The sequence below is a fragment of the Pinus tabuliformis genome, chromosome X, assembly GCF_031772625.1.
Source record: "Pinus tabuliformis cultivar Carrire ecotype Pingquan chromosome X, CPIR1, whole genome shotgun sequence".
In the NCBI taxonomy this organism is placed as follows: domain Eukaryota; kingdom Viridiplantae; phylum Streptophyta; class Pinopsida; order Pinales; family Pinaceae; genus Pinus; species Pinus tabuliformis.
The window spans coordinates 1,408,756,895-1,408,783,738 of record NC_142308.1 but is presented as its reverse complement, the minus strand read 5'-3'; positions in this window follow the sequence as shown (position 1 = coordinate 1,408,783,738).

Here is a 26,844-nt window from a genome sequence, read left to right as displayed (position 1 = left end):
CACGTGAAACCCACACCCCACAAGAGAGGGAAAAGACACGCCAAACAGACTTAATGTATATAACCCTGGCCCCACAAAACAAAACGATATATCCCTGCCATTGATCCTGGCTGCTGGATCCAACGGCCAGGAATCATATCGCACATCCGAACATGCCTGAAGGATAATGTGTGATCAAGGGTGGTATTCGAGTCAATCCCTCTGCCACATGTTGTAATCCCAATTGGATCGCTCCCAAAACTACAAAACCACAAACCGCTGAAGTGTCGTGCGATCACTGTAGAGCTGACCCAGGCGTGGTTTTTAGACCTGAAAGCTAGGAGGGGGAGAATACTTGCTTCCGGAAAAACCAATCTCCCTTTCTACCTATACTTTCTACGGATCCAGTCCCCAATACTGAGCTTGTTTGTGAAAAGACCCATTAAATTATCTTTCAAGAACCTGGGGACTCCATCCAACTGACTTTAGTAGAGAGTGAGACATAACTTAGCTTTCCTTTCTATCATATGCTTACAGATAGGTTATGAAAATTATTGCTGGATAAATCAATTCATGCTAATCATCTGGGTCCGATAAGGAAACACTTCTCTGTCTTCTACCGCTTGTTCATTGCACTGAGCATTTAAATGGTTTTGAGGAATCTCTTGCCACTTGTTCGCCATCCCACAATCTGCACTGTTCACCCCTTGGTTGGCCAGAAGGTTTGCTAGTTTATTTGTTGAACGTAGAACATGGTTGAAACTCACAATTCGAAGCCCGTGGAGGTGAAACTTGGATTCTTTGGTAAACTAGGATTAGTTTCCAGTGATTAGAAACTTTCTTTGGCTGTGTACCACAGTTGACTCTTTTCACAGAGTTAATGGTAATCTTCGAGTCCGCTTCAACAATGACATTTGAGCAATGGTTCTAGGTCAGAAACTCTAGACATTGTTCGAGAGCCATTAATTCTGCCATATTATTTGTGGCTCTACCTAGATGATAGTAGAAGATAAAAATAATCCTGCCCTCTTCATCTCTTAAAACTCCTCCAAAACCAGTTGTTCCTAGGTTTCCTTTTGAAGCCCCATCAATGTTGTATTTCAAATATCCTTTCGGTGGAGGTTTCCAGAACTCCTTCTCTATATCCATAACTATGCTTGCGGAATAAGCCCTTTCATTTCCAATTGTCTGAGAATTCTCAGCTCAGACAAAGAGGGGGGGTTTTTGGGGAGATTACGAACTGTGGTACTAACTGTCTCCTGAATCTGTTTCAAGATCAGTTCAAAAAGATTGTGAGGGGTGGAATTTTTATTTTTGAAAATTCTTTTGTTCCTCTCTTTCCAAAAATTCCAAATAATGAAGCTTGGCATGAAAGCCTAGGCCAGATTAATGAACTCATTCTCCAAATATTTTACTCTCCACTTTTTTAGGGTATTAGTGATACTACTTCTGTCCCTATCTAACTGATGGAAAATGGAAGAGAAAGCATCCCATAACTAGGTGGTAAAAGAGCAGCTGTTAAGAATGTGCTCCATATTCTCCTCCTACTCCTCAAAAAACTGGCATCTGGAAGGCCCCATAATACCCCTTTTCCTAATGTTGTCCCGGGTTAGAATTTTCTTATGATGAACTAACCACATGAAAAGCTTGATTTTCATCCAACCTTGGTGCTTCCAGAGGTGCTACCAGGTCTTGTCTGGGACACTAGAATCAAGCCCAAGGAGAATACTTTTAGCTTCCTTAAGATTAAAGGTGCCTTTATTGTTATTGCCCCATCTCAATTGATCCTGCCCCTCTGTAACTAAAATCATACTTTGTTTAAGCAAGCTCCCAAGTGCCTCTGCTTTAATTTTAATAGGGCTATCATCGCTGTAGTCGATTTTTCTCCAGCTTCTCCACTTTCCTGAGGTCTGAGCAAGATCCCAGAAATCCTTAACTTTGTTTAACCCTTGGTGATCTGTTTCCTGCTTGAGGCTAGCAAAATCCTCTGTTAACAGCATTGGTTCTTGTAACCATTTGTCCTCCCAAAAGAGTGCAAGATATCTGATGAGCCCCGATTTTTGGTACAATTTGGGCTCATTTGGCCTACTTGCTCTGCTCAAACCATTCATTTTTTATTGCTTATGCATTCATTTCTTGGTTTATTTTTTTTGTTTGTAGGAAGAAGGGTAGGCATTCTATCTACGTGACTAATACATGATAATTTCAGGTTTTTGGCATTAAAAGGGAGCAAAGATCACGAAAAAGGAGACAAGGAGACAATGAGGTGGCACTGCTGGTTTTTAGGAGAGGATGTCCACAGTCTTGGGGACCTTCCTCGTGATTCCCACCATAGCTCCGAGCTCCAATCCATCTCCCCACCGAGCTTAGAGGCAGCCAACTGTTCTACAGGAACAACAGTTATAACTGTTCTACAGGAACATCAGTTATGACTGTCCTACAGGATCAGCAGTTTAAACTTCAGTTGGACAGCCGAGCTCCACAAATCAAGGACACCTGTTGGATGATCATTTTGCATAAATACTGAGGCCGTAGCCTTGGATAGAAGCTTTTTGAACTTTTGTATTGCTCTTGTAATTGGGAAGTACGAGCTACAGCTCAGTTTTTGTTCCTTTTGTAAGCCAGTTTGGCATGACATCAGACTTTCGTTTATGAATAAAGGCAGGCAGATTTTGATCTCATTCTGAGTTTCTAAGGGAGCTATAGCTCTCAGGTTAGGGCCCAACCTGAGAGCAATAGATCTCCTCGGTGTTGTAATGTTGTTTGCATTTCGTTCCAGCACTTTGAGTTTTTACTTTAACATGCAATTTGAATTTACAGTTTGTTAATTTAGTCTTTTTCATGAGCTTAGATAGGATTAGTTTATGGTGAATTTGTTTTCAGTTGCTTAGATTCGATAGGAGGATAGTTATAATTTATTGGAGCTCCAGCAAAAGGTTGTTAAGGCTCACTGCCATCTCTCTTAGGGATTGGGGTGCAGTCCATAACCAACCACCAAAAAGAAACACAGTTCTTCTCACTTCCATGCAAGCTGCAACATAGACATTTTCGTTGAAGATCCATCCATGCACGTTTGATACTTAATCATACTTCTACATTTCACTCCCATGCACGAGTTTCATTTCTTGGTTTTCCATTGCTGTTCATAGGTTTCATGGCACAGTTATCATAGGTTAATGAACTCTCGTTTTTGGTGCATAAGTCATTTGTTTCATTTACGCTGCTCCATATCATTCCACTTTCTTCTTCTTCATCTTGATCTCTCCTCAATCCACCTACTCAGCCTCTGTCCAACTCATTTACCCTCCAACTCATCCATTAATCACTTAGCTCCATTTACTTACACTTTCGTTGATCCCATCCTTCCAACCATCAAACCACTGCATGCACTTTTCCTCCATCTGATTTTTCTGCTCCTGAGCCATCACCAGCTCCATCTCCATCTCACCTATCCTCCCACACCACTCCAACACTTCACCATCTCCCAAAACTTCCACGGCCAAACATCCTGTAGAATTGCACAGACTTCCTGTAGAAATCCCTGAGTTTCCTGTAGGATCCCCTGCAGACTTCCTGTAGAAGCCTGCAAACTCGGTTGCTGAGCATCCGAATGTGGTAGACTTCTATGGATCGATGCTAGAGACCCTCTGGGACCTCGCCTAGCCATCCTGACCTTGCCCATGCTTTCCTTCCATTCGAACCGCTCCTGCACAACCAAACCCTAATCAAAAGCATCATCACAATAAATCCAACCACTTAATGAAAAAATACAAAAACATGTCTTTTCAGATGCAAGTAGCTTAGATGCATGTATTTCAGTTCACTGCAAGTAATGGCATTATTGGTAGTTGCTTCATTCACAGTTTTGCATAGTTAGGGTCTAGCTAGTCAAATTAGGGTTTACTAGGGTTTACATGCTTTGTTGACTTTCAGTTCCTTTCTGCAACTAGATTAGTCTTCTTTAAGTTAGCTTTCGTCCATCATTCATAAAGCTTCTTCTGTGAGCCTATAAAAGTTGGCTTGAGCCCTAGCGGACTTGTGCCAGTTGACCAAGTGACAGCTGCGACAAGAGCTAGTACTTGTGCATACAACACCGTCGCTTCCAAGTTTGTACGAACTACCGGGTTGATAAAATTAGAGATAGGAAGCTCCAGGAGTTGTAGCATTATTGCTACAATACTGGGGCCCACCATATTTTTGGCGCCGTTGCCGGGGAAGCGTCAGAGTATTAGTAATTGTTGCTTTTCTTCTACTTTCTTACTCTTGCCTTCTGCTAAGTAGTTTACTTCATTTCCATTCTACAAAAGTAGCATAGACATTTCCTGCTTTCATAGATTAGCATTTCCTTTCTGCAAGCGTAAACTAGCATTTCCATTCTTGCAATTTCATTTGAGCAAAGTAGAATAGTTCTTTCCTGCTTTCAGTTTAATTCTGCATCTTTCATAGTTAGTTGTAGATCAATCCGTCTCAGTTTTGCAGGTACCAAAAGAAAAGCAAAGCAAAAACAATCAAAGAAAAAAGAAAGTCTTTTCCATTTCATGCCTCGTAGGAACCGAGATAGATCAGGCAAATTCCTACCAAACACCCCCACCACATCACTGAGTCACCCTTCTCTCTTCTTTGGTGACAGTGACCCAGAAGAACCTATAGGTGAACATCCTGAGATATCCAAAGAGCCTATAGTAGAAGAAGAGTTAGAGACCACTCCATCTGAAGCTATGGCTGACAATAGGAGAGAAGATGAGATAATAGAAGGTGCCTTTCCCATCCGAGAGACCAATGGAGAGATGAAAATGAAGAACATTAACCCCTCCGCCTTACCTCACTTCCATGGGCTGACCACTGAAGATCCGGATACCTTCCTGTTTGAGTTTGCTGTCCTTTGTAGAACCTACGATTATACTGAAGATGAGCAAAAGTTGAAACTTTTCCCTTCCACTCTTAAGAATGCAGCACTACGCTGGTTCATGGGCTTGCCTGGGAATAGCATCACCACTTGGGCTCAGATGCAGCAAGCTTTCAACACCAAGTACCGGGATTACTGTAGGTCCAAGGAAACAAAGGGGGAAATCTTTCGGATGTCCATGGGAAATGATGAGTCCTTAGAGGATTATGAGGAGAGGTTCCAACTAAGCTATAAGCGGGCCAGGTGCACACTTGACCCTGAATCCCTCAAGTTGGTCCTGCTCCGAGGAGTCCCTGAAGACCTCTTAGATACCCTTCACATGTTAGCTGGGGGGGACATTTACCAACTGCCTTATGAGGACATCAAGACTGTGTTTAGAAACCACTCCAGGGCAGCTCGGAAACGAGGTAGAGGAAACCACCTCTCAACTAGTGTCCCTTTCTCCAAACATGAGCTTGCAAATCAATTAGAAGATCTTAAGAGTGAGGTGAGACAGACCATTGCTATGCAGCTTGACACATTCAGGATTCAGCAAAAGAAAGAAGAAGCTGAGAGAGCCTTGGTTGTTTTCTGCCCTAGGTGCACAAGGAGACACCCTAAAAACGAATGTCCATTGCATTCGGTTGAAGTGTGTTTCGTTTGTGAGGAGGACCATCCCACAAATCAGTGTCCAACCTTACCTGGGTTTAAAGCCATGTACCAAGGGACAGAAGCTCCCACTGAACCTCTCTATTACCTCAACCAAAGGAGGCCACAGGGATCTAGACCTTATCAGCAGGGGATGCAAGGGGCATCTCAAGCTTATTACAGCCCCAACCAATCGACTCCTATGCCTTACTAGGGTCCCCCTGCTCATCCTTCATGGTCCATGCCTCCTCCATGGTCTTATCCACCTCAGTACCCCACTCAACCTACTTCTCATTCATATCACTCACATGCCCAGCCACAGCCTCAATGGAATGCACCTCAGTCGGGGTGGAGGCCCCAGTACAACACTCCTCCTGCCATCTTGCCTCCACCACCAGTTCAACCTCAGCCATTACCTCCTGCTCCTCCAAGGCAACCTCAAATTCCTGCTCAACCGAACCCGAACCCCAACAATAGACAGGCCCGGCAGGTATACACTGGGGAAACCTCATGCCCTACCTATGCTGTGGAGATCCAGGAGATCAATCTTCGATCTGGAAAGACTCTACCAGATCACCAACCTCCTCCCCCAGAGGATGAGGAAGATAAACAGGAAAGTGAACCAAAGGCTATTCCACCCTTTCCTGAGAGACTAACAGCCACCACACAACCCAACTCAGAAGAGGATGAGCTTCTGGGTGAGCTCAAGCAGTTGTGTGTAAAAATACCACTTCTCCAAGCCATCAAGGATGTGCCAATATACAACAAGCTGGTTAAGGAGAAGTGTTTCAAACACCCAGGCAGACGGAAGAAAGATGCCTCAACTATCAATGTCATAGGACAACTGTCTGACCTTATGTTAGGACAAGTCATCTGCCCAAAGTACCTAGATCCTGGAAGTCCTGTAGTAGATGTTCACATCAATGGCACCATTATACCTCACACCTTGATTGATCTGGGGGCTGCCATTAATGTGATGACCAGGGATACCATGCTTAAGCTTAATCTTCAGGGTTCCTTGAGGAAGACCTCGACAGTACTGCAATTAGCAGATCGCTCCACCGTGACTCCCGAAGGGATTGTGGAGGATGTCTTGGTCTCTATTGACTCTTGGGAATACCCTGCAGACTTCCTGGTTCTGCAACCAAAGGCCAAGCTTACTGGATATCCTCTCATTTTGGGAAGGCCTTGGTTAGCTACTGCAGATGCTTACATAAGTTGTCGTGCAGGGAACATGACCATCAAAAATGGTCCCATGTCCAAGAAGCTAGTCCTATACCCTCCTGCCCAACCCTCCTTAGAGCATGACTTACCACTCTAGTTGGAAGAAGGAGAGGAAGACGAGGTGTACTCAGCACCTCTGTGCACCTTAGATACCACTAGAAGAGACCCCCCAACCGAGGATGACTTGATCGAGACCTTGATCCAAAATCCACCATCCAGTGCACTACCCTTAGAGAAATTGGTGGAGGATGCCCAAGTCAGCACCCTAGTGGATCTTTGTACAACCAACCCTGTTACCCCCAGAGTCAAGAATGTGGAGTTCGGCCCTGAGAAAGCATTGAAGATCAGCGCCTCCCTATCTCCTTCCCAGGAAAAGGAGCTGTGTAGTCTGTTGGCCAATCACTTAGATGCTTTTGCTTGGAGCTATAAGGAAATGAAAGGAGTCCATCCTTCGGTCTGTACCCATCATATATACATCAAAGAGGATTGTAAACCGGTTAGGCAACCTCAAAGGAGAATGAATCCAGCCCTTAAGGACATTGTCAAGGAAGAATTGCAAAAACTGTTGGATGCCGGATTCATCTACCCCATCTCAGATAGTGAATGGGTATCCCCTCTAGTGCTGGTTCCCAAGAAAAATGGGAAATGGAGAATCTGTGTGGACTACTGAGAATTGAACAAAGCTACCAAGAAGGACCATTTCCCTCTACTTTTCATAGATCAAGTGTTGGATGGACTGGCAGGAAAGAAGTTCTTCTCTTTCCTGGATGGGTTTAGCGGGTACAACCAAATCCAAATCAGCCCGGAAGACCAAGATAAGACCACCTTCACTTGTCCTTGGGGTACCTTTGCCTATCGAGTCCTTCCCTTTGGGCTATGCAATGCTCCTGCTACCTTTCAGAGAGCTGTTTTGAGCATCTTCTCGGAGCTGGTCCATGATGCAGTAGAAATCTATATGGATGACTTTACTCCTTATGGGGCCAACTTCCAGGAAGCATTGTCCAATCTGGGAAAAGTCCTAACCAAATGCACCGAGATGAACTTGTCCCTCAGTCCTGAAAAATGTGAATTCCTAATGACTGAAGGGACCGTGCTAGGCCATACCATTTCTTGCCAAGGGTTGCAGGTGGATCCTAACAAAATTGCTCTCATCAAGAGGGTTCCACCTCCTCAAAAGGTAAGGGATGTCCGGAGTTTCTTGGGATTAGCAGGATACTACCAGAGATTCATTAAAGATTTCAACAAACTAGCCTCGCCATTGTTTGGCCTGTTGGCAAAAGATGTGGAGTTTAATTGGACTGACGATTGTCAGAGGGCTTTAAATGAATTAAAGGACAAGTTGGTGTCAGCCCCAATCCTGAGAGGTCCAAACTAGGCCCTACCTTTCCACATCCACACTGATGCCTCGAACAAAGCCATAGGTGCAGCTTTAGGGCAAGTTGAGCAAAAACTTCCATATGCCATTTACTTTGTTAGCAAAAACTTGTCCAAAGCTGAGTTGAATTACACTGTAACCGAGAAAGAATTCTTGGCTGTGGTCCATGCATTGAACAAGTTCCGACATTATATTACTGGTTACCAGACCTTTGTACATACTGACCATGTTGCTATTAGATATTTAATGAATAAACCAGATGTGAATGCTCGTATTATTAGATGGTTACTTTTATTGCAGCAGTTTGATTTGACCATTGTTGACAAACCAGGTAGAGAAAATGTTGTTGCTGACTTTTTATCTAGATTGGATTTGTCTGCAGATGAGGATGGAACAGTGGATGACCAGATGCCCGATGAACATCTGTTTGCTATTTCAGTACTCTCTCCATGGTTTGCTGATATAGCAAACTATCTTGTTTCAGCTCAGTTCCCTCCACACCTATCTTCCAGAGAGAAGAGCAGAATCATCAGAAAAAGTGCCTCATTTACTTGGATCGGGGGCAATCTGTTCAAGCTTGGCCCCGATCAGATCTTAAGGCATTGTGTAAGGGAGGAGGAAGTCTTTGATATCCTCCTCAGTTGTCATGATGGGCCTTGTGGAGGACATTTTGCAGCAAAGAGAACTGCCTTCAAAATCCTGCAGGCAGGCTACTATTGGCCCACACTTCATCAAGATGTCAGAAGATATGTCAGTCAGTGTGACCAATGCCAAAGAATGGGGAAACCGACCCAAAGGGATGAGATGCCTCTCCAACCTCAAGTGACTCTTGAGCCATTTGAGAAGTGGGGCATGTACTTTGTGGGCCCAATCAACCCCTCTTCGAGGCAAAGGACTTACATCATTGTGTGTACTGACTATTTGACAAAGTGGGCAGAGACCAAAGCAATCAAAGCAGCAACGGAAGAAAAGGTGGCCGAGTTCCTAAGAGAAAACATCTTCTATAAGTTTGGCTATCCAAGAGAGCTGGTCACCGATCAAGGGAGCCAGTTCACCTCCAACCTGGTTGAAGATCTCCTAGCTCATCACAAGATCAATCATAGGACTTCCACCCCTTATCACCCTCAAGCAAATGGGCAGGTGGAAGTCACCAATAGAGCATTAGAAGGGATCTTGACTAAGGTGGTGAGCAGCAGCAGAAAGGACTGGGCAGATCGCCTGGTTGAAGCCACATGGGCTTACAACACCACTTGGAAGACCACCACCGGCTTCACACCGTACGAGCTGGTCTATGGGAAGAAAGCTCTGTTGTCCATTGAGTTTGAATACAACACTTTGAGGATGGCAGCTCAGCTGGACCTAGATCTCAGCCATGCACAACAAGAAAGGCTACTGCAGCTGAATGGCCTGGATGAACACCGAATGCAGGCCCTCCTTCACTCAGAAGTGGTTCAACTTCAGAGAAAGGTGTGGCATGACCAACATCTCCATGACAAGCAATTTCATCCGGGAGATTGGGCTTTGTTGTATGACTCCAGATACAAAGATTTCAAGGGGAAGTTGAGAACCAGATGGCTAGGACCATATGCAGTGGAGAAATGCCATGACAATGGATCTGTCCTCATTCGAACCATTGATGAAGAAGCCATTCCCATGCTTGTCAATGGGCATCGATTGAAGATCTACAGGAGACCTCTCTCAAGACAAGAGTTCATCAAAACTGTGGAGAAATCTGTATTGGTCATAGAGAAGGGTTCTGCCTCTGCTTTTGGCATACCCTGAGGGATATGAAAAAAAATAATAATAATAATAAATAACCTTGGGTGAAAACCTCTCTGAGGCGCCCAAGGCAGGTAGTAGGGGTGAAAACCTCATTGAGGCGCCCCTATTGTCTTTCAAAAAAAAAAAAGAGAAAAGGTGAAAAAGATCCTTGAGTGAAAACCTCTCTGAGGCACTCAGGGCAGATGGCACGGGTGAAAACCTCTTTGAGGCGCCCCTGTTATCTTTCAAAAAAAAAAAGAAAAAAAAAGAAGAAAAAAAAGGAAAACAATAAGCAAAATATGGTAAAATTGCATGCAGGTTGCAGATGTTCTATGGAGGAGAGGAAGCCTTCAACTCAAAGCCAAGGGTCCTTATGTTGCTGTCAAGAGACCTCACCAGCACCTCCTCCAATGGTACCCATGTTTTTTCAAGGTATGTGCAATTTTATCATGGTTTGAATCCTCTACAGGAAGATGCTGTCTTTCTACAGGAAGATGCAGTCTTTCTATAGGAAGGTGCGGATTTTCTACAGGAAAGTACAGACTTTCTACAGGAAGGCCGAACTTTCTACAGGAAGCTCTGTGTTCTATAGGAAACTTCCTGTAGGAGTTTTGGGCGGCCAGAATTCATCTCAAAAGGAGATTTAGCGACTATGGATTGGTTTGGATGCATGCAAGTCTCTGTTGGCACCCTTGCACATTGCTGTCACCTTGCTCCACCATCCTTGTCGACATGCGACCAAGTTCCCTGCACCAACAAAGAAGATCGATGAGTTCTCGCGGGAAAAGCCATTTTCAAAGTTAAACAAATGCTGGGATCTCATACCGCAGGCATCAAGAGCTCCGGGAACGTGATTGAAAGGCCAGAACCTCCGTCGTGCAGCATGCACCCAAGGAGAAAGGACTGTTACGAGACACCTCGCGGGAATCCTGTAACAGTTCAACCTGCTCGAGTGGATACCATTCACAGCACCGCCATCTGAAATGAAACGCGGGCGCATGCAAGAAAAACATCCACTCCATCGTTGGTAGCCTGTAACCACGAGCCTCCGGGTCTGTGTAAGTTGCATGCAGCAGGTAGATCCACTCACCATCGTCCAAGAACTGGAAAAATCGTGTGCAGCCACGCAGGTAAGTGTCTCAACCCTTCCTTCCATCAAATCGCATGAATCTTACTTTGAAATTGTTTGCATAGCGTAAAATTGAATGGTTGAGCGGCCGTAAGGCCAGTCGACTGGCCACGTCGGCTAGTTAAAGTGTAATTGGAGGTTTGGGTGGCGGCCACGACAAAGAGAATGAACGGCATGCACGTGAGAACACTCTCGTCAGAAGCATGAGTTTAACAGGAAAATGCGGCGGCAAATCTGCGGGAATGGATGCGGCAGCAAGTGAATACGCAGGCGGATGATGGATGACGTCGCCCAACGGTCCGGCGGGGACAGCTCATCCCCCGCACCACGGATTGCGCCGATTCAAAATCTAATCGGCTAGATCATGCGCATGCATTTATCATCTAGCACTTCAAACTCGGGTGGTTATTCTGATCTCCTCTGCACTTTGATACGCCGAGTTGTTGCCTACCAGAACGCCGGTAAAGCACACCTCGAGCGCGGGCCAACTACAGTCCTCCCTGAGAATTGCGCACTGCTTCTACAGGAACGCAGTTCTACAGGAACACAGTTCTACAGGAACGCAGTCTACAGGAACGCAGTTCTACAGGAACGCAGTCTACAGGAACGCAGTCTACAGGAACGCAGTCTTCTACAGGGAAGCGGGTGCCTCACGAAAAAAGGTGGCCAATTAAAGAGGTAACCCTGAACTCTTCATGCAACTGGTTAGTAAAAGTGGCAAGACCATCGTCCACAGTCGGGTCATAAAGATATTGGTGGAATTGTTGTTTGCTGTGCCTATGCTATCGTTCTACAGGATGTCAGTATAAGTAGACTGTGTTGAATTTTGTGGATTATGTGCATGCTCTGTCTTAATAGACCAAATCTCTTTTGCATTTGCCACCTTTAATTAAAACGACCGTGTTCATCATGCCGGGTGGGTTTATAAGACGGGAACCCCTTGATTCAACCAAATTAAGGGAAAACCCGGCAGTGGTAGAGCTCTTCACCAGAGCACAATGGATGCCTTTTTGTGATAAGCTGCAGGGTTACGATGATGAAGTGGCCGAAGAATTCTTGCAGGCTCTGAAGCCTAAATCCCAGACACTGGCCACAGTGAACTTCAGAGGTCTAAGCCTCAAGCTCACCCCAGAACACATCATTCGGATCACAGAACTTCCTATGGGTTTGTCGTGGGATAAGGAAGAAAGAAAGCTGAGCCAGCAGGCAAAGAAAGAATTCTTTCCACCTGAGGAAGAATTCTCAGAGGACAAAAATGGGGTGCGAAGAACGAGCCTGTTGCCACCTTGGAATGAAGTCAGTTTGCAAATCATGAAATATATTACTTGTGAAGGCCGTTTCAGCATTGTTTATGCATATCACTTTCGGCTGCTCACTGAGTTGAGGCACCGAATTGACCTTCCTATAGAACAAAAACTGAGCATCCCTTATTACCTCCTGCAGTCTCTAATGGAGTGTGCTACAAAGCTGAAAGAGGGGATACCAGATCAGATAGCCCACCATGGGTTGATCAAGCTTCTTGTGGAGGATGCATTGCATTCATATAATGTTCCCCTCTCATGGGAATCCTTCCGGAATTTGACAAAAGATGGGGACATTAAAATGTTGATCGAAGAAACGGGTTCCTCCAGCAGTGAGGAACACGAAGCAGTGGCCGAGGAACAGAGGGAAGAAGGCCAAGAGACCCCGACAACAGTACAGAAGAGAGAACAAAGGAAGAAGCATGAGGAAAAGGAGGACGAATAAAAAGGTGGCACACCAATCTTGTCAGCAAGAGAAAAGAGGATGAAGAGCAGAATGGACAAAGCTGAGGTGGTCCACGTCAGCCCAAGTACCTCAACAGCACCTGCAACCAAAGCAAAAAGCAAAACTTAGGCAGGCAAGCAAGCGGAGGTGGAGACACCTGTGTCTACAGGAAAGCAAAAACAGGCTTCTACAGGAAGCCCAAAAACAAAAACAAAGGCTTCTACAGGAAGCCCGAAGATCATTGAGAAGCAGGCTTCTACAGGAAGCCCAAAAGCAAAGACCAAGGCTTCTATAGGAAGCCCAAAAATCGTTGGGAAACAGGCTTCTACAGGAAGCCCAAAAACGGAGACAAAGGCTTCTACAGGAAGCCCGAAATTGCAAAAACAGGCTTCTACAGGAAGCCCGAAGACAGAGACAAGGGCTTCTACAGGAAGCCCGGAATTGGAAAAAGGGGCTTCTACAAGAAGCCCGGAAGTCATCGAGAAACAGCCTCCTACAGGAAGCCTGAAGACAGAGAGAGGGCCTTCTACAGGAAGCCCGGGAGTGGCTAAAGCCGGGTCTTCTACAGGAAGCCCAAAAGCGGGAAAGAAAGAATCTTCTACAGGAAGCCCGAAATCTGAAAAGGAGGGGCCCTCTACAAGGAGCTCTGAGAGAGCAAAACACAAGAAAGAGAAGGATGGTATTCTAGAAAAGGAGGCAGCAGCGGCGCTGGCCGCCCTCAGTACACCCCCAAAGCCGAAGGAGAAGAGAGAGAGGGAGACCCCTCTACCATCTGAGGCCAGGAGAAGCAAGAGGATGACCACGGGCAAGCCACAGCCTCCACCCGACAGCCAAACCATTTTAGGGGATGTCCCTACTTCACCCAGTGCAAGAACCCCCTCTAAAACATCAGCCACCCCCGAGAAGGGGAGCCCAAAAATAACTTCGTGGACACGAAAAATAGGCCAATCGCCTTCCGAAGCCCGGCTCAAGGAAATAGGAAAGGGGGAAGAAGCATCACCTTCGTCACCACCAGGGGCAGCGAAGGCAGGGCCGCCAAAAACGGGCAAGGAAGAAGCGCCACCCTCGGTAGAAAAGGCAAGGTCACCAAAAATAGGAAAGGAGAAGCATGCTCCGGGATCTAGTTCTCGGCCAAAGACGAGGAGCCAGGGCAAAGTTGCTCAAGGATGAGAAAATAGTTTAGCTGGGGGGTGATGATGAGCCCCAATTTTTGGTACAATTTGGGCTCATTTGGCCTACTTGCTCTGCTCAAACCATTCATTTTTTATTGCTTATGCATTCATTTCTTGGTTTATTCGTGTTGTTTGTAGGAAGAAGGGTAGGCATTCTATCTACGTGACTAATACATGATAATTTCAGGTTTTTGGCATTAAAAGGGAGCAAAGATCACGAAAAAGGAGACAAGGAGACAATGAGGTGGCACTGCTGGTTTTTAGGAGAGGATGTCCACAGTCTTGGGGACCTTCCTCGTGATTCCCACCATAGCTCCGAGCTCCAATCCATCTCCCCACCGAGCTTAGAGGCAGCCAACTGTTCTACAGGAACAACAGTTATAACTGTTCTACAGGAACAGCAGTTATGACTGTCCTACAGGATCAGCAGTTTAAACTTCAGTTGGACAGCCGAGCTCCACAAATCAAGGACACCTGTTGGATGATCATTTTGCATAAATACTGAGGCCGTAGCCTTGGATAGAAGCTTTTTGAACTTTTGTATTGCTCTTGTAATTGGGAAATACGAGCTACAGCTCGGTTTTTGTTCCTTTTGTAAGCCAGTTTGGCATGACATCAGACTTTCGTTTATGAATAAAGGCAGGCAGATTTTGATCTCATTCTGAGTTTCTAAGGGAGCTATAGCTCTCAGGTTAGGGCCCAACCTGAGAGCAATAGATCTCCTCGGTGTTGTAATGTTGTTTGCATTTCGTTCCAGCACTTTGAGTTTTTACTTTAACATGCAATTCGAATTTACAGTTTGTTAATTTAGTCTTTTTCATGAGCTTAGATAGGATTAGTTTATGGTGAATTTGTTTTCAGTTGCTTAGATTATATAGGAGGATAGTTATAATTTATTGGAGCTCCAGCAAAAGGTTGTTAAGGCTCACTGCCATCTCTCTTAGGGATTGGGGTGCAGTCCATAACCAACCACCAAAAAGAAACGCAGTTCTTCTCACTTCCATGCAAGCTGCAACATAGACATTTTCGTTGAAGATCCATCCATGCACGTTTGATACTTAATCATACTTCTACATTTCACTCCCATGCATGAGTTCCATTTCTTGGTTTTCCATTGTTGTTCATAGGTTTCATGGCACAGTTATCATAGGTTAATGAACTCTCGTTTTTGGTGCATAAGTCATTTGTTTCATTTACGCTGCTCCATATCATTCCACTTTATTCTTCTTCATCTTGATCTCTCCTCAATCCACCTACTCAGCCTCTGTCCAACTCATTTACCCTCCAACTCATCCATTAATCACTTAGCTCCATTTACTTACACTTTCGTTGATCCCATCCTTCCAACCATCAAACCACTGCATGCACTTTTCCTCCATCTAATTTTTCTGCTCCTGAGCCATCACCAGCTCCATATCCATCTCACTTATCCTCCCACACCACTCCAACACTTCACCATCTCCCAAAACTTCCACGACCAAACATCCTGTAGAATTGCACAGACTTCCTGTAGAAATCCCTGAGTTTCCTGTAGGATCCCCTGCAGACTTCCTGTAGAAGCCTGCAAACTCGGTTGCTGAGCATCCGAATGTGGTAGACTTCTGTGGATCGATGCTAGAGACCCTCTGGGACCTCCCCTAGCCATCCTGACCTTGCCCATGCTTTCCTTCCATTCGAACCGCTCTTGCACAACCAAACCCTAATCAAAAGCATCATCACAATAAATCCAACCACTTAATGAAAAAATACAAAAACATGTCTTTTCAGATGCAAGTAGCTTAGATGCATGTATTTCAGTTCACTGCAAGTAATGGCATTATTGGTAGTTGCTTCATTCACAGTTTTGCATAGTTAGGGTCTAGCTAGTCAAATTAGGGTTTACTAGGGTTTACATGCTTTGTTGACTTTCAGTTCCTTTCTGCAACTAGATTAGTCTTCTTTAAGTTAGCTTTCGTCCATCATTCATAAAGCTTCTTCTGTGAGCCTATAGAAGTTGGCTTGAGCCCTAGCGGACTTGTGCCAGCTGACCAAGTGACAGCTGCGACAAGAGCTAGTACTTGTGCATACAACACCGTCGCTTCCAAGTTTGTATGAACTACCGGGTTGATAAAATTAGAGATAGGAAGCTCCAGGAGTTGTAGCATTATTGCTACAATACTGGGGCCCACCAATATCCTTCTCTGATTTCCTAGAAGTTGTTAATTTGAACTAGGCTTTTGTTTTCCCAGGCTCTATTCTAGATGTGAGAACCTTTTAAATTACTAGACATTCTTATGAGACCCTTAGTGTGCCGCGAGTTGGCATATTTCTCTTTCAATATTCTTGCCCACTAAGCTTTTTTCTCTTGAACCCAACGCCACCAAATCTTGGCTCCTAGAACTTTATTAAGAATCTCCTGATCATCCAAGCCTAGTCCTCCCTGTCTCTTGGGTTTATAGATTTTGTCCCAAGGGACCAGGGCCATTTCTTCTTAGTTTCTTCCTTACCCCAGAGGAAATCTCTTTGTATGCTCCTAAATTGCTCTAAAACACCTTTGGGTGTTGGGAGGGCAGATAACATGAAAACTGGGATGGATTGCAGGATCGCTTTTATCAGAACCAACCTGCCTGCCAGGTTCATGACCCAGAAGGTCCAATTTCTTACTTTGTCTTGCAATTTATTAAGCACCAGTTCCCAGATACTCTTGTGCATTGGTCTGGCTATGATAGGAATTCCCAGATACTTTGTGGGGAGGGAATCCCTTTGGAAACCAAGAATTCTTGAAATGTTTCTATGAATAGCAATGTTAGTGTTTAAGAAGAAGATTTTTGAATTAGAGAGATTGACTTCCATACCTGTAGCCAAGGTGAATTCCTTAAAGATTTGATTGTAGGTTGAAGCTTCTTTGACTGCGGGGAGTCCTTGTAGCATGGTATCATCTACAGATTGTTGGTAAGTAAGAGCTTGAAAATTCTCAGATAATTTGAAGACCTTTGATTTTGCCCATTTCCTTGGCATGCTTAATGGATCTTCCAAGTCCCTCCATCATAGGAACGAAAAGAAAGGGAGAGAGCAGATCTCCCTGCCTGAGACCTCTAGAAGGAATGAAGATCTCTAAGGGAGAGCCATTCACCAAGATTGAAAAGCTGGAAGAGGTCACCAGAGCCATGACCCATCAGATCCAGTTATGGTCGAACCCATAAGCAGTGAGGACCTTTTTTATGTAGATCCAATTAAATTTTTCATAAGCTTTGGCTATATCCAATTGCATGATCATCCTCACCTGCTTCTTACTGGTAAGCGTGTGGACCACCTCATGGGCTTGAATAATGTTATTTAAGATTTGTCTGCCCTCCACATAACCTAATTGTTCCTCAGACACTAAAGAAGGAAGGAGAGGTTTAACTCTGTTAGCCACTACTTTGGAAATTATCTTGTAAATCACATTGCATAAAGCTATTGGTATGTACTTGTCTTTAGTTTGAGCTGAGTCCTATTTGGGTATTAGGGAGATGAAGGAGGTGTTGAGGGCTTTCAGGATCGTTTTGCTACCCCTGGAGTCCTCCACCACATTCAGAATATCCTGTTTGACAATATGCCAACAAGCTTTAAAAAAATCCACGTTGAAACCGTTCGAACTTGGTGCTTTGTAGTTCTTCATGTCTTTGAGAACCTCGCTGACTTCCTCTTGATTAATAGGTTTGTTGAGGTTAAAATTGTCCTTTCTAGACACTAACTTAGGGATATGCCTAGTAATTTCCTTGATGGATTGATATCTGTCTGGATTGTTTTTTGGGGTGATGTTTCGGAAATACTGAACAAGCACAACTTCAATATTCTTATGGGTGTTCTGGAGCTTTCCATTCTCATCCTTAATTGTAGAGATTATGTTGTGTGCTCTATTAGCCATAGTGGATCGGTGGAAGAATCTTGTATTCCGCTCTCCTTCCTTGAGCCATTGAACCCTAGAATTTTGCCTCCAGAATGTTTCCACTTGTTTGCATAAATTTTCCCATTCTTGGTGATGCTTATCAGCCTCCTCACTTTTGGCTTTATCAAAGCCGTCATTGATCAGTGCTTGGTTGAGTTCCTTTATTTTGATTTCCATTGATATTTTGTTCACAAAAATGTTACCAAAATCCTTCTTGTTCCATTCTTTTAGCTTGAACTTGACATGCTTTAATCTTTTATGAAGGATGTACATTTTTGAGCCCTAAAATTGCAAGTCTTTAGACCACCATTTTTCAATGTTACTGATGAAATCCAGGTGGGAGAGCCAAATATTCTCAAATATGAAAGGCCTCTTCCTGGGATTAATCAAACCCTTGATTTCCAATTGAATTGGCCAGTGATCAGAGCCTCCAAAGGGAAGGACTTTTGCTGTTATTTCTTTATCTGTAAGCATAAGCTCCTCTGATATCATGAACCTGTCCAATCTAGAGGCTACCTGTGCCTCACCTCCTCTTTTGTTGTTCCAGGTAAAAAGGCCATTGCTCAGCTCTAAATCAACCAATTTCATATCATCTGTGAAATCTTGGAACTCTATGGAGTCTTTGTTTAGTGCTTTGGTGCCTCCCTTTTTTTCCGAAAGAGATTTGATCATATTAAAATCTGCTCCTGTGATCCAAGGAATCCGAGCCTGTCTATTCCTGAGATCCATTAGGGATTCTAACAATTTGAGTTTTTCATCTATTCTTTTAAGACCATAAACATTTGTGACCAGAAAGGTTTTTGGATCCCCCACTGGTTGAATGACCACTGGTAAGTAATTTCTAGATGCTTTTGCATCTATTATATTGATTTTCTGGGGATTCCAAAGAGTTGAAATGCCCCCCGCTGTGTTTTCCACTTTAACCTCTAGGAACTCAAATCTACTAAGCCATTTGTTATGAATTTGTTTTATTTTCTGAATGGAACATTTCGTTTCCTGGATGAAGATAAGATCTTTCATTTCTTGTTTCATTCTATGACTAAGCATCCTTTGTTTTCTTTTACTACCTAGACCTCTAATATTCCATGATATGATCTTTATATTCAAAGATTTGTAAAGGAGTAACTGGTTAGGTCTTTCATCTTACCTGAGTCTAGCATTAACTTTCCACACTCCATCAAGAGGTCCTTCTGCTTTTTCCTACCCCTTTTCTTTCCTGCATTTCTAGTAGCTACTCTTGGAGTTGATTTCATTATTTTCACGCCTCTATATTTCGGCTTTTCAATGTTTTTTCCTTTAGCTAATCCTCTTTCCTAAGTTTTCCATAAGAACAACTGCTGAATTTTGTTGCAGTCTTCTTGGGGTAGTGAATCTATCCCTTCCGTGGACCCCTGCATCAAGAACCCTTCCAGATCTAGATGTTCCTTGTCTAGAATTTCCTGAAGTTCATGATCCTCCATATCTGTTTCACTCTGAGTCATTTCCTGATCCATCTCTAGTTCTGTTTCACTCAGTATAGTTTCTTTCTTATTATCAGTCTCTTGTGTTGGGTAGCAGTTTTCTTTCTGTTCCGTTTCCTTTTCATTAGGGCCGTTCTCCATAGATAGGTCTTCATTTGCCATTTCTTCATTCTCTTCCAGTGCTTGATACCTATTTTCACTAACCTTTTGACCCTCATTATGAAGTTTCTTTGATCCTTTTTTGCCGCCTTTTTCTCTACTTGTAACTTTCTGGAAGCTATCTGTGTCCTTCATTTCCTTAGGTTTGCCCTTGTTGACTACTTGACTAAGAGGGCAATCTCTGAACAAGTGTCCATGTTCATGACACTTACGACATCTGAACAGGATATGCTCATAGTCTACGGTTTGCACCCATTCCTCATCAAAAACTTCCAGGATGACTTCATCCGGAAGAGCTCCTGATAGATCCATTTCTACACAGATCCTTGCATAGGAAGTGTATTTGCCTCTTCTTGTGGCTTCCGAAGCTTTGAAAAAACGCCCTAGTTTGTTGCCAATGGCAGCAAGTGATTCAGTTTGCCAATAATCAAGAGGTAGAGAATAGAGCCTTACCCAGACAGGTACTGAAGTGAAAGGTTCCCACTCTAGAACAAAGTTCATCATCCAAGGCCACATATAGAGGCTAGCTGCTACATAAAAGTAGGGTCCTCCTTCGAATATTCTAGCTTTGTCTTCGATGTTTGTGAACACCACAGTGAAAAATCCTTTTGACCCAAGGTGAAGATCTATACTTCCTTTGGGTTTCCAGTGATACTTGATCCATATATGTAAAGCCTTTTCCATGGACATAATCCCATAAACTTGAAGATTATAGTGTAGGTCCCCATATGTTCCCTGTGTGCCTGTAGTACAGGATCATTTAACACTACTCTAGGAGTAATCTCCATTTTCGGTCTGCACGGTCCCTTTTGTTTATTGTTCCTTGTTCCCTAGCTTTTGTCTTCTTCCTTCTTGTCTTTAGTGCTGACATTTTCCTTGGGCCTGCCCCCGTCGATCTCCTTTTCATTATTACTCTTTACCTCTTCCACAAAATCTTCGACCTTACCCAAAGGGGATTTGCCTCTGCTGGCAACGACACTTTTGTAGGAGGGAGGGGAGCTCCCTCCTCTGCGGTCCTCCATTAGGAGTGAGCACTGAACCTCTTCGAAACCCTGGCTGCATGTTTTTTCTCCCGCTTCGTGTTTTCAATCGTGTTCCATCCCATGCATTGTTCTCATCTCATCGTAAGTGAGTATTGCCTTACCTTAGCCTATTTTCTTATTTTACCAATCAATTTGGCGATTTCTAAATCATGCATTCCCATGGTTTTCTTCTCCATTACCATACACACATTACCCTACATAAATTTCATTTTATTCTAATCACAATATGTTATCAAGTGTTCTATATAGGTTGTATACATGTTATACATAACTTGGGCCACTACATTGATCTTTGTTGAGGTTGCATAAGTTGAAGAATAGATGTGTGAAATTTTTTGGCCATGTATGCATGAATGTGAGTGAATTGAGTGATAATTGATGTCACCAAATTAAACCTTAAAATATTTCTTAATTAATTTAGGCTTTGTTTTCATATTTTGTGCTTTTATGCATTCATGGGTGTATTCTAGTTCAAAGCATTTGAATTTTGTAGAATGAGTTCCTTTCCCATTTCATATATTATATTAGTGAACTAATGCCCATATATATGTGTTATCACAGGGATATCACTAGGAGAGCCATACCATACTGTGTGAATTCATATTGGGGTATATATATTGAGGAAAAAATAGCATAATATATTGAGCATATAATAGGGGTTAAAAGGGTTTTTATATTGGTAGGTATAAAAATAGAGCTCAAAGATAATGAAAAAATATAAACCGGTATACAAAACGTTAATGAAAAAATGGATACTTACAATGTCTAGTGAAAGTAGGGGTTTTCTAAATTAAGAAGGTGTATTGGGCTCATATTGTTAGGGGATTAAATAATGTGATTTTTAGAGGTATTTTCCAATATATAGTCAAATTAGGGTTATTTTTTAGTTTCCCATGAACAAATTTGATATTTCAAAGGTTTATTGAGAAAAATCCTCATGGTGTTTATGCAATGAAAATCCCTTATATGTTTTCATTAATAATTGTCATTTGCACATATATTCAATTCATAATGTTCAAAATTAATTGGATTTTTATGCAAAGTATAGGGAGCTTGGAAGTGGCTTCTTAACCTAATGAATGAATTAGAATTGAATAATGCACACAAGTGCAATAACAATGTTAGTCTTCAGATTAATTATATTATAAGAAAAGTTTGGTCATTGAGTTGAACTTATATATCTATATCCAAATATTTTATGCTAGATCCATTCAAATATTCACTCCAAAGAGTAATATCCTCATTAACATATTAATCTTGAACATGAAAAAAATGTATCGGCCAATGATTAAATTTTTTCTCCATATCCTCAATTTCCCTTTTCTGTCCTCAGATAGCTAGAGTTGAAAGTTTGAGGTTTCTTTCACGGCATTCAACTGGTTTCTTGTTACAATTCAAGGATTCTTGTAGAGATAGGATGGTTTCAGAGCTAAGATTGTGTTTTTGAAGACATCTATCTTGCTATATATAGAACCAACAACCTAAACAAAAGCTACACAACTAAAAATAGAATCTAACAAGGAATCAACACAAGGCTGGTTAAAACAAGGATGTATAGAAGAACATTGCTGATGAAAGAAACAAGGGAAAAGGGCACCTTGTAATTTTCTTTTGATGAGGAGGTTGCATGGAAAGAGGTTCAATAGTTCCAATGGATGCTAAGATTTTAAAAGTAGGGTGATGGTGTTAAGATAATGAAGGTAGGGTTATGGTTCAAGCTTTTAACCAAACCTATAATCCCTTTCCCTAATAACCCATCCCACCACCATAAGGACAAGAATGTGAACATCCTAATCAAGGAATAGCTTTGACATAGGAATGGAAAATTAGGACTGATTCAACTAATAGGTGGGATGGTTCGTAAGATTAGAAATATAAATCGAAAGAATGAAGGGGATTTTCTACATAATGACAGCAAAAAAACCATGATTCAAGGAGGGAAAGAAGCAAGATTTTCTTCCCAAAAATCACCCATGTGATCGAGATATTTAGAAAAATTAATTGAACTAACCTTGAGTAAATAAATAATATGAAACCAAATGAAGCCCATACCATAAAGGTGTGAAGAAAATTACTAACTAGAAGATGTAGAATTGAACACATCCTATGTGGATCAAACTAAATTCCTTGATTTAAGAGCATATTAGGGTTGCAATCCTTATCAATTATACACTTATTCAACACCAAAATATGTTATAAAGCCTTGTAATGATTGAAATCCCAACCATTACTCCACCTTCATTCATGGCACTGTCATCTAGAATTCCCATTCCAACCATAACATCTTTTTAGTTTGCTTAGTACGAATCACCCTACACTAAAAAGAATTTCGGGTGGTATTTATCATGATCTTCTCAACCACATGGAAGAAGACCCCTCTAACATGTTCATGATCCAAACTATGGAAATAAAAAAGGCAAATTATGATAATGATCATTACATTAAAAATGTACATTTTAAAATTTTAAAAAATGTATGTGTTTCCCATCACTAATATTTAATTTAATATGGGGTAGGTGATATATATATAAGTAACTCGATTTAATCATATTTAGAGATAAAAAATAACAAGTTTAAATGTTTTTTTAATTAATTTTTTTTAGAAGATTTTAGTTGATATCATCATATTTAGTTGTTTGAAATGCAATTTTAAATGGATTCAGAGTTATCTATAATTCTTGAAGCATTGACTTTATGTGAATTTAGTAACTCATATATTCCATTGGAACAAATTTTTATCAAATTTTGAATAAATATCATCATAACATATATATGTGGAAGGGAAAAAAGTGAATTTAGTAACTCAAATATGCCATCAGAACAAACTTTGATCAGATTTTAAATAAATCTCATCATAACATATATATGTGGAAGGGAAAAAAGTGTATAACCATTAATCTATATAAAAACAATTATAATTTCTTCTGGTTGGATAAGAGTTAATTATTCAATCTTATAATGAAATACAACTATCCATGTTTCAAAAACATCTAGCAACACTAAAATCCTAGCCCCTTTTAGATTTTTGGTATATTTCAAGTATTAAACATTTCCTTGAATAAGGATGATAAGACAAGTTACATTCGATGAAAATAGCCAATAATGAAAGTCCCCACTCCTAATAATAATAATAATTTGACAATTAAGATACTAATTTAGCCATATTATTTTTTTAAAATAATAAAAAGAAAATAAAAAAAAATAAAATAATTTAACATTATTAATTAAAGTAAAATCCACCAATCACAACTTTCCAAATGATAATAGATATCCTCCCATGGCCCACACTATAGATGAAAATAGATGAGTGGATGGTGGGTTACAATTCCTACTTTGTTATGGACGGACCAGCATATCACTATAGACCATAACTCACCAGCTTTACTTTACAGTTTGCCTTTACTTTATTGGGCCAACAAACATGGACTCACATCAGCATTACATGCTTTAGATCACTATTCAACTTCTCATCAAGTTAATTATTATGAGGCCATTGAACATGGCCATTGCACACCTAACGTTAGTATTTAACCTCTCATGATAATTCCAGGTTTCCTATTAATACTCAACACTCACAATGTCCACTGCGATTCCATTTTTCTTGGATTATGTTTCCCTAACCATTTATATATGTTGGAGAATCTAATTCCAACCATCTATTTGGTGTCAAATCCATACCTCTAAGTGTCCTAGTCCAATTTGAGTTAGTCGAGTTTAACTCCAGTCATTTATTATTGATGTTTCCAATGTAATCTTGTTTCCAATGTAATCTTGTTTAAGTGCTTTGTAATACTAAAAACATCAAATCTTCTTCTCCATATTTTATTCTCTTTAATTTTTATCCTTGTGCTATTGCTAAGTCTATGTAAGACTCCATGAAAGAAACAGGGAGATGAGATTGCATAACACTCTATGAGAAAGCAACAACGTGACTGAAGAGAAAGCATAAGCCTCTTTGAAAAAGCGGCAATGAGTGAAGAGAAAGAGTAAACCTCTTTGAGAGAGCAGCACAAGGTTGAAGAAGTTTGCGAAGAAGCAACGAAAAAGCCAAAAGCCAACTATGACAAGCTGAAACAGATTGAAGAGTTTTTTTGCAGAGATTAACACTTTCCATGCGTTAAACCTGTGCGTCAGTAACACCACTAAAAGGAGAAAGCCCGTTAATCGAGGTTTGAATGCATCGATTTTCAATTGGCACGGGTTAGTTGTGATGGACATTGAGTTAGAGCATGAACACTGCCCTTCAAGGCCGAGAAGAGTTCGCACGCGGCCTCTGTTCAACGCACAAAACATTAAGGTACCAAAATTTCGAAATGTCAAAATTCCGCAACCACCATTCTCTCTGAAAAGTAACGTGAAATGCATAAGTTTTGGTCTCCAACGGAATCTGGTTTGATATTCCAAGGCGAACGGTCAAAGGTAATTTTTTTAATTACGTTAAAAGCACGTTCCATTCTCGTCCATGGTTCATTCATCGTGAAAAGGAAATCGAAGGCATAAGGTGAAAAGTCAATTTTTTTTAAAAAGGGCTTGTGTCATATTAAAAAGTTAATATGTAAAAGAACTTGGGTGCAAAAGTATTTTATTAAAAACCTACGTGTGTTAAAAGGTTCATAATTTGAAGTGCGATGGTATTATTTTGAAAAGGGCATTATATTGTGTAAAAGAGTGTTTTTTTTTTTAAGGGAATTAAAAAAAAATGTTGTGAACCAAAGGGATGTAAAAGGGAATTATGGTTTATATTTGAAAAGTTTTTTTTATTCAAAGGAAGGGCTTGATTTGAATTTTTTTTTCAAAAAAAATTGTGAAAGTTTTTTTAAAGAAGGTTCATTGAAGAGGTATAGTCACTATATTTCAAGTTTGATTTTTTTGTTGAGTTGCATTTCGTTAGCGATCAAATGGGAAAATCGAAGAGTTAAGAAGGTCAAAGTGACAACATAATATGTTTGAGATATTTTTAGATCTGGAAGTGAAGAGGCAAAATGATGCTTTTGCATTGAAATGCATAAAAGAATCTGTCATGACAACATTCTTCCTCTGATTTTAGAAGCCAAAACAACCAAAGAGGCCTCGGATACTCTTGAGAGATGTTTTGGTGCAAGGGGGAGCATTGAAGTTGAAGTTGAAGGTTGATCTATAGAAGCAGACCTACATCAAGATGAATGGATTGTTGAATCCCATTGTGTTTAGCCACATGTGGATAATGTTTGTGAAGATGTCACGGAAGAAAAACAGAAAGAGCACATAGATGCTCGTGTAGCCACAGGTGGAGGAAAATTTGGTGATTCCAGCGATAGAGCTTGCTGATAAAATTTTGGTGAATCCAACAACAAAGCTTGTTGAAGCGAGTCAAAACTTCCATGGGAGTAGTCTATGCTATGATGAATCGAAAAATTAATATTTTTGATGTGAAATTTGATGAAGAAAATTTGGCTAATGATGAATGGTTGCACGTGATCCAGCAAAAACCTCATATTGACACGATGTTATTTGGTGAGATAGTTGAAGACAACCTGTTTGTAGTAGCACATGTTAGTACAGAAACACAAGAAGAGGCAAAGAAGGAAGCCCAGAAAGAGAAAAATAGACAAATGCAAAAGAAACAGTTGAGAAAGAAGCACAATAGGAAAAAGCTCTCATTGCAGAGCAGAAGGAACATAACCATTGTGGTTCACTAAATACTTTTAATTCTAATGTTGATTTCCAGTGTGCAGGTACACAGAATGACTATGAAGAAGAGTTAAATTTACTTGAAGCATGTCTTGCAACACGATGTCTAGATGAGGTTTGCATAGAAGATGTAGAAATGAATGTTGAAGACAACATCAATGACGAGAAAATCAAGGAAATTTTCAAGTTTTGGAGTCCCTGAAGAAATATTATTTTATCTTATGTTGCAGCAGATTGATGGTGAAAAGAACACTACATAATATAATATGTGGTATAAGCCCACATGCAAGTCTAAGTGGGTATGCTTAGAAATCCTAGAAGAATGGAAGACCTGATGCGAAAATGAAGAAACTTAGATTTGAAGGATACAACAAAGATAAAAGGTTGGAACATTTTAGAGGTTATAGGATCTTGAAAAAGAGAAGACAAAAAGTTGAAGTCAATTTTTAAATTGTAAACCTGACTGAGACATAAACCAACACGTATATTAATTTAATGTTTATGTGGATGTAATTAAGAGGTAGTGTTGGAGAATATAATTCCAACCACCTGTTAGGTCTCAAAACCGTCCCTCCAAGTGTCCTACTTCAATTTTATTTAGTCGATTTTAAATCTAGTTTAAATCGAGTCATTTATTATTGATGTTTCTAATGTAATCTTATTTAAGTGCTTTGTAATTGACA